Below are 9,144 nucleotides of genomic sequence, written 5' to 3' on the forward strand. Positions count from 1 at the left end.
CGATCACTTCCGGGTTAGGAGAAGCCGGGGCAGGAGGCCATGTGCGCCCGCCGGCTCAAATACTGAGAGACCTCATGGACAAGCTTACGACCCTGTTAACCGCCACAGTCATCCCTGCAAACAAAGATGAGCATGACGCGGAGGTAGCACAGGTACGTGAGGAGATAGCTTAGGCCAAGGATGCCTTAGCAGCTGAGGACACTAGGCTAGCTACGGAGCAGGCGGCTCTCGACGCCCGGGCACAGCGGTTGCAGTCATAGGCTTATCAGCTCACAATGAGTTTAAACACGTCCAATGAAGTAATGAGGAGGAGACACCAGAAGACCCAATCCCGGTTACCTCCGAATTATGATCCTAGGGTTCTCTTTGCCACACCCGGAGCCGGGCCAAGTAACCCGCCCAATGCTAATCAGTTCATGACACCCGGAGCGGGAGGACCGGCTCAGCGTCAGGATATGCCACCTCCTCACATGAGCATGGCACCACCGCGTTATGTGCCAATACCGGAGGGTCACTTTTCCAACCCCATGGAGAATTTAATCATAGCGTCAGCGCGTTTGGTGGATCTTCCAGTGGATGGTGATGATCCAACAGTGGTGGAGACTCGGAGGATCAGGGAACTTGTCCAGACGGCTCTGGCTCAGCAAGAGACCTATTCTTACAACCGGGATAGAATTCATTCATCCCCTCCACCTTGGTTAGCGCCGCCTCGTCAGAACCGGAGCCTGAGTTACAACAGGCACATGGAGTCCGAAGCTTTATCAAGCAATGCTCAACGCCAGCATGGTGGCTATAACCCAGTGCAGAACCGAGTACGTCAGGAGAACGAGCGGGCGGCTCAACTGGCGGCTCAGCAGGCGGCTCAGCTGATGGCTCAGCAGGATATCCCGGAGTACCCAACGACTTCTATTGAGTTGGGAGTAGCCACCAGAACCGGTGGAGTTCCTTGTTTGATACCGCCTTTGCGCAACGTGCGCCTGCCTAAAGACTTCAAGGGACCTCGGAAGGTGCCGAATTACACGGCCGACTTACAACCCGGAGCATGGATTGAGAGCTATGAGATGGCCATGGAGCTGTTGGAGGTTAGCGACGCGGCAATGGCTAAATACTTCACCATGATGTTAGATGGAACGGCCCGGTCCTGGCTAAAAGGTTTACCACCCAATTCCATTGTTCGTGGGAGGAGTTAAAGGCTCGGTTCATCCAGAACTTCAAAGACACCTGTAAGCAATCCATGTCAATCAGATAAGATGGATGCCGGCTCTGCAGTCCTCATGTTGGAGAAAAATTGCAACTTTGAGCCGCTGAGGCAGAAATTGGGATGCCTAAAGCGTGACTACACTGATATTGGAACACTGATGGCGGCTTTAGTCAAATATGCCGATTCTGATAATACCAAGGACCCTGCGTCTGACGATGAGAAAACATGGAAGGGTAAAAGGAACGATAATGGAAAAGGTCAACAACATAACCCGGGGAATCAAGGCGGCAATAAGCGTAAGGCGGACGGTAGTCCGGAGCTTGTGGCTAACTCTAGTACACAGGGTAGCAATTAGAGACGCAAGGGTAAGTGGCCGCGAACTGGTGGGTCAGGTCCATCTCTTGACCAGCTACTCAACGTGCCCTATCCGAAACACGGCACCCGGGAGCACCCCGCTACTCACCTGTGGAAAGATTGTGCGATCATGAAGGCGTTTAAAAATACCAATATCTTTGATGGTGGTCATGGACCTGGTGGCGGTTCAGGGGCTGGCGGCTTTCATGGCCCAGGTGGCGGTTCAAATTCCGGTTTTCAGGGACAACCGGGTGGAAATAATCAACAGCAAGCTGGTCAGGGCGGACAATCACAGCAGCAGTCGGGTTACCAGAGCCAACCGAAACAGTTGAGTAGTGGGCAATACCATGTGTTCACCACTAGCTTATGGAAACGTGACCAGAAGGTTCATAAAAGGGCTGTAAATACGGTTGAGCCGGCGGTCCCTCGTTATTTGAGATGGTCAGAGCAACCTATCATTTGGAGCAGGGAGGATCACCCGCTACGAGTTGATAATCCGGGTCAGTTAGCCTTGGTTGTAGCACCCCAGGTTGGTGGATATAAATTCACTAAAGTACTCATGGACGGAGGTAGCAGCATCAATATCCTCTATTATGAGACGTTCCAGCATATGGGGTTAACTGAGAAGAATCTGAGGACATCCAACACGTTTTTTCATGGGGTGGTCCCAGGTAAGTCAGCTTACCCAGTTGGTAAGATTGAATTAGAGGTGGCTTTTGGAGATGAGTATGATTCCAGGGCTGAGAAGTTGACGTTTGAGGTGGTCAAGATCAAGAGCCCGCATCACGCTCTATTTGGGCGACCGGCTTATGATAAGTTCATGGCCCGGCCGTGTTATGTTTACTTATAGCTCAAGATGCCGTGTTACAAGGGCACCATCACCGTGCATGGGAGGCGAAAGGTGGCCTTGGAATGCGAAGAAGGCGATGCGGCTTACGCTGAGACGGCCTGTGCCGCGGAGGAGCTCAAATTTTATCAAGACAATGTTGACCCGACGGATATGACCTCCCTCAAGAAACCAACTACAGAGCACGACCCGGCATTGAAGTTTAAATCGGCCGCTGATACAAAGCTTGTTGACTTCACCACGGGGGACGCCTCTAAGTAGTTCAGTATCAGTGCCAATTTGGATCCTAAATAGGAAAGCGCGCTCATCGAGTTCATCCGTGAGAACTGGGACATCTTTGCATGGAAACCTTCTGACATGCCGGGTGTACCGAGGGAACTCGCTGAGCACACTCTCAATATTGATCCGAAGTATAAGCCGGTCAGGCAGTTTCTCCGACGATTCAACGAAGAGAGACAAGCAGCCATTGGAGAAGAGGTGGCCCGGCTCTTAGCGGCCGGGTTTATTGTCGAGGTTTTTCATCCAGAGTGGTTGGCTAACCCGGTGCTGGTACTCAAGAAGAACGACACTTGGCGGATGTGTGTGGATTACACAGACTTAAACAAGGCTTGCCCGGCTGATCCCTTTGCACTCCCCCGTATTGATCAAATCATTGATGCTACGACAGGTTGTGAACGTTTGAGCTTTTTGGATGCTTACTCTGGCTATCATCAGATCAAGCTGGCAGTTATGGACCAGGAGAAGACAGCTTTCATCACTCCGTTTGGGGCCTTCTGTTATGTATCTATGCCGTTTGGGCTCAAGAGTGCCCAGGCAACTTATCAGCGATGTGTGCAGAACTGTTTGCACGATCATATTGGGCGCAATGTTCATGCTTATGTGGACGACATCGTGGTGAAATCCAGAGAAAAGGAAACTTTAATATCCGATTTGAAAGAAACCTTTGACAATCTCCGGGTTTACAAGATGATGCTTAACCCGGCCAAGTGTGTATTTGGCGTACCTGCAGGCAAGCTCTTGGGTTTTCTGGTGTCAAATAGAGGCATTGAAGCTAATCCGGAGAAGATCACGGCGATCATCTCTCTGGCTAAGCCGGTATGTATCAATGATGTTCAACGCCTGGCGGGACGTGTTGCTGCTTTAAGCCGGTTCATAAGCCGGTTAGGGAGAAGGCCTTGCCTCTATATCAAATGATGAAGAAGACGGACACGTTTGTCTGGAGTGATGCTGCTAACACTGCCTTTGAGGATTTAAAGAGACAGTTGTCTGAGCCACCGGTTCTTGCAGCTCCCATTGATAAAGAGCCGCTATTGTTATATGTGGCTGCTAACTCACGGGCTGTCAGTGTTGCTATAGTGGTGGAACGAAAGGAGCCAGGCAAGGAGCATCCGGTTCAACGGCCGGTTTACTACATCAACGAGGTGCTCATTGAGTCTAAACAAAGGTATACACATTGGCAGAAGCTTGTTTATGGTGTGTTCATGGCAAATCGGAATCTGAAGCAATACTTCCAAGGTCACCCTATAACGGTGGTGAGCTCAGCTCCTTTGGGAGATATCATTCAGAATAGAGAAGCTACAGGGCGAATCGCCAAGTGGGCCATTGAGCTTGGGCCTTATGGTTTAAAGTATATGCCCCAGACTGCCATCAAATCTCAGGCGTTGGTGGATTTTATCAATGATTGGACAGAGTTGCAGGCACCTGAGGAGAAGCCGGACAATACATATTGGACTACTCATTTTGATGGGTCCAGGCAGTTAGAAGGATCAGGGGCTGGGGTTGTTTTAACTTCCCCTCGAGGTGACAAATTTTGTTATGTGCTCCGGCTCATGTTTCCTTGCACTAACAATGCAGCTGAATACGAGGCCTTGCTCCATGGTCTCCGGATGGCTAAGGAGATGAATTTAAGCCGGGTAAGGTGCTTGGGCGACTCAAACCTTGTGGCACAGCAGGTCTCAGGCACATGGGATTCTAAGGACCCCTTATGGCGGCTTATCGTCGTGAAGTTGATGCTGTAGCTGGGTACTTCAAAGGGTATCAGGTGGAGCACATTGACAGAAGGAAGAATGAGGCGGCGGATGCTTTAAGCCGGTTGGGTTCTCAGCGTAAGCCGGTGCCGCCTAACACCTTTCTGGACGTTTTACATAATCCTTCTGTCAAGGTACCTATAGAGGAAGAGCTTGCAGTGCTAGACCCGGAGGCACAATTGGTGGCTGCACTTCACATCATCCCGGATTGGACATTGCCATATCTGGCTTATATGACCCGGGGAGAGCTGCCCGAGGATGAGACCTTGGCGAGACAAATTGTCAGAATATCCAAATCCATGACAATTGTTAATGGTGAGTTACATCATTTCAGTGTCACAGGTGCGTTCCAACGTTGTGTGTCGCCTACAGAGGGTCAAGAGATACTTCGAGAGATCCATGAAGGGGATTGTGGTCATCTTGCCGACTCAAAATCTCTGGTAGCCAAGGCTTTTTGTCATGGTTTTTATTGGCTGACGGCTCATGCTGATGTAGAAGATCTTGTTAGCAAATGTGATGGGTGTCAAAAGTTCTCAAGACGAGCTCATGTGCCGGCTCAGGATTTGAGGATGATTCCAATTACTTGGCCGTTTGCAGTCTAGGGGCTTGACATGGTGGGGCCTTTCAAAAGGTCTAAGGATAAAAAAACGCACCTCCTGGTGGTAGTGGATAAATTTACAAAGTGGATTGAGGCAGAACCGGTCAGTCAGTGTGATGCGGCCACAGCGGTGCAGTTCATCAAAAAGGTGATCTTTCGTTTTGGTTTTCCACATAGCATCATAACTGATAATGGCACTAATCTCTCCAAGGGTGTCATGGAGAGTTCTGTCAACGAGAACATATCCGGCTTGACGTTTCGGCTGTTGCTCATCCTCAGTCCAATGGTCAAGCAGAACGAGCTAATCAGGAGATTTTAAGGGGTATCAAACCACGGCTCTCGGTCCCCTTACAGTGGACTCCGGGTTGTTGGGTTGAAGAGCTGCCCTTTGTGTTGTGGAGCATCAACACTACGCCTAACATATCAACGGGTTACACGCCTTTCTTCATGGTTTATGGAGCAGAGGCAGTTTTGCCAAGTGATATCCGACACGATTCACCCCGTGTGGCGGCTTACGTTGAGGTTGATAATGAGAAGGCTCGACAGGAGGCTCTTGACTTATTGGATGAGGAGCGAGACTTGGCAATAGCCTGCTCGGCGATATACCAGCAAGACATTCATCGCTATCACAACTGCCGGGTCAGAAGCAGAACATTTCAGGAAGGCGATTTAGTGCTTCGGCTCATCCAGGATCAGACCGATATGCATAAGCTATCCCCTCCTTGGGAAGGACCCTTTGTGGTCAGCAAGAATCTGCACAACGGGTCATACTACCTCATCGATATTCGAGAGCACAAGGACTCAGGTAAATCGGAGGAGGAGACCCGCCGGCCGTGGAATATCGCCCATCTTCGGCCTTATTATACTTAAGCCACCAGCTCTTTAGATGTATATATGTTTGACAATGTACATATTATATAAAGTAATAAAGCAGGACCTCTGTCCTTTTTTCACCCTCAAAAAAGTGTATATGTCCTTTTTGTCAGGTGGTGGAAACAACCAGTAGGGACCGGATCAAATCTGAATCCGGTTTACCTTTGGTCCGACTTATGATCTTATCTAAATCTAGCCATGATCACTTGGGGGCTTCCTGTTCAAACATAGGTCGTATCCGAACCAAAGAGAACATAACTGTCGATACCCACTTGATCGGCATACTTGCCAAGCCTACTTGGGGGCTTCCTGATCATATTTGAATCACACCTCAACCCCTTTAGGTCTGACGTGGATCGTATACGAATCATCATCATTAAACAAATCCTATGGTCACTTGGGGGCTTCCTGTTCAAACATAGGTCGTATTCGAACCAAAGAGAACATAGCTGTCGATACACACTTGATTGGCATCGCCACGCCACTGGGGGCTATATGATCATATCCGAATCTTAGCTTAACCCCTTTGGAACGGTTTACTGATCGTATCCGAATCAGAGGCCTGTAAAAGTATTTTGATTATTATGATACCTTGTGGATAGCATTTTAAGGTGTTTTTTGTCTTGCCAGTTTAATATTCGTCACCCCAGGTTATTTAAGTATCGAGTGAACATTATATGAGCTGGGAAGATCATTCAAGAACTGCAGAGTAAGGCAAGCGAAATTTAACACGCCAAGGAAGTAAGTGCCAGAAATATACAACCACGGCGGCTTAAGGAAAGCATTAAGTACTAAGAGCATGCACGAAGGCATGACAAGCATTAAGTAGTTCTTTCTACCCTATTACAAAACTCCCCGAGTCTGAATTGATGAAGCATTGTTTTTGGCCAAACACCCAGAGATTTACTCCTTCGGCGGGCTTGAGGGCTCCGGATTATCCTTCGCCGCTTCTCCGTCGGTTGTATTTTTCCTGGAAAGTTGATGAAGCCCAATCAATGCCGCTCAAAGCTTCAAATTCAGCTTCATCATCTATTAAACCAGCCGGGTCCACTTCAGGGGCAAAAGTATGCTTATGAATTGGAGGGATCAGGCTGATTTGATCATATGGAGCGTTTGGGATTTTCCGGTTGTTGCTGTCATAAGCCGATGCATACTGGCTGAGGTCAGTATCGTTTCCAATAAGGGTGGCCACCGGACGTATGGCCTTAACACAGGTGTGGAAGTCATGATCATCGAAGGCATTGTTGTCTTCCTTTAGACTCGGATATCCAAGAGCAAGATCTGCCGGGTCTAGTTCTGGGAGCCATGCTTTTGCCCAGCTCAATGTAGCTACGGCCCCGGCTCTTGAAGATGAATGCCTTAAGTCTTGGATCCGCTAAGGTAGAAAGGCGAGGCTCTTCAAAACATCTTGCAAAAGCCGGGGGTGTGGAGTTGATAAAGCTACAACGGCCAGGGCACGTTGTCTCCCGGAGTATAGCTATTCCACTAACGTATAAACTGCTTTAAGCTTGATCAGCGTGTTCTGCTTCAGATTGACACTCCTGGAGCCTGTATGTGCACAAGCATAACGGTAAGCCGGAAGTATTTATTACAATAGTCATTGTACGATTGCCATGTTAAAACTATGTCACAATAACTTACCAAAGATGGCCGAGACCATTTGGGATATTTGCTGTGTTAAGTTTGACAGCTCAGTTGTTGCTTCTGCAAGAGATGCTTCGGCTGTTTCGGCCCGAGTCACCAGGGAAGCCTTTTCATCAGCCCAAATTTTCCTTTCCGATTCAAAATTCTTCTTTAGTTTCTCATTTTCAGAGACACTAAATTCAAATTTGGAGTTAGCTTTTTGCGTCTCAAGCTCTTGAGTTTCCAGACGACTCTTCAGGGCAGCGAGCTCTGATTCAAATTGACTTATGGCAGACTGCAATTGACACCGGGTAATGGTAAGGATTCTAGTAAGGTAAACATTCAAGTCCCAAGCACATTACAAGTAAATATACTTGGCACTTGGGGGCTAATGTATGCTGAAAGAAAATTTAACTTTATCCTGCCGGGTCAAGCATATTAAGTCTCAAGCACCTTACAAGTAAGGATACTTGACACTTGGGGACTAATGTATATTGCAAATTTAAACAGCCTTATGTTATACCGGGTTAAATAAATTCATTTTAAACCGGACAAACTAACAGTAAGTAGATTTCTAAGTCTATAGCATATTCATTCATAAGCGATAGACTTGGGGGCTGGTACAGTAAGTAAGGTTCAGGAAAAGTTAAAGTTATACCTCAGATTTATGTTGTATTTGCTTCACCATGTCAATTTCCAGGTCACGGCTGTTGTGCACTTGGTTCAGATAACCTGAGACTATATCACCAATGCTTAGGTGAGCATAATCAGTGATATCTTGCTTAGCTTTCTGACGTTGGGCAAATTCCTCCTTAGCAGTGCATTGAGCAAGAACAGTAGGCTGGCCCGGTTCAACATATTGGTTTTTCAGAAACACAACTTCTGGGTCAGTTGTCCTGACCGGGTTATGAATTTCTGGGTTATCAGAATTGTGGACAACGTCTTCTGTAGGCGGGTCAGAAGTTGACACTGGAATATCAAGAGCCGGTTCAGGCGGTGGCTGATGAGTGGAGCTGTCAGGAACAGATGAGTCAATCGCTAGTTCAGTAACTACCGGGTCTTGAGACGGCTTGTTCTTCGTTTCCCTCTTGCTGGGCTTCACCTGCAGGCTTTTAACGAAAGCAGAAGGATGAATATGCAAGCATAGGTAAAGCAAAAAGTGCATAAGTTTCTATTACCCGGGAGCAATTTTGAAAGTCGGCATGTTTGATTGCATGGATTCACCGGAAGAAGGAGAGGTATCCTGATAGTTGGAGTCAGATGAATTGAGAGGTTGACGAATTAAGCCTGCTAAAGGTAAGACGGAGCATAAATCGGAGATAACCTCGGTCCGACGCTTTCTGGTTACATCAGGTAAGCCGGAGGAGAGTTCTGCATCTTTGTTGTTCTGGGTCTGCCTCCGGCTCTCAAGCTGTTGTTGCTTCAAAATAAATTGAGGATCTTGATTAGCAAGTGCATGCGAAAATCTTACTTTCCCGGTCACCCTTCGGGTCTTTCGCCTTGGCAAAGGCTCTGAGTCGGAGGAGATTATAGTTACCTCTTGAGTGGCTGCTCGGCTGTTCCCCGTATCCTCCTGAAGGGATAAAATGTCAGACAGGTGATAGTAAGGGACTTAAGAAAA

Source organism: Triticum dicoccoides, chromosome 2B, assembly GCF_002162155.2.
Source record: "Triticum dicoccoides isolate Atlit2015 ecotype Zavitan chromosome 2B, WEW_v2.0, whole genome shotgun sequence".
Taxonomy (NCBI): domain Eukaryota; kingdom Viridiplantae; phylum Streptophyta; class Magnoliopsida; order Poales; family Poaceae; genus Triticum; species Triticum dicoccoides.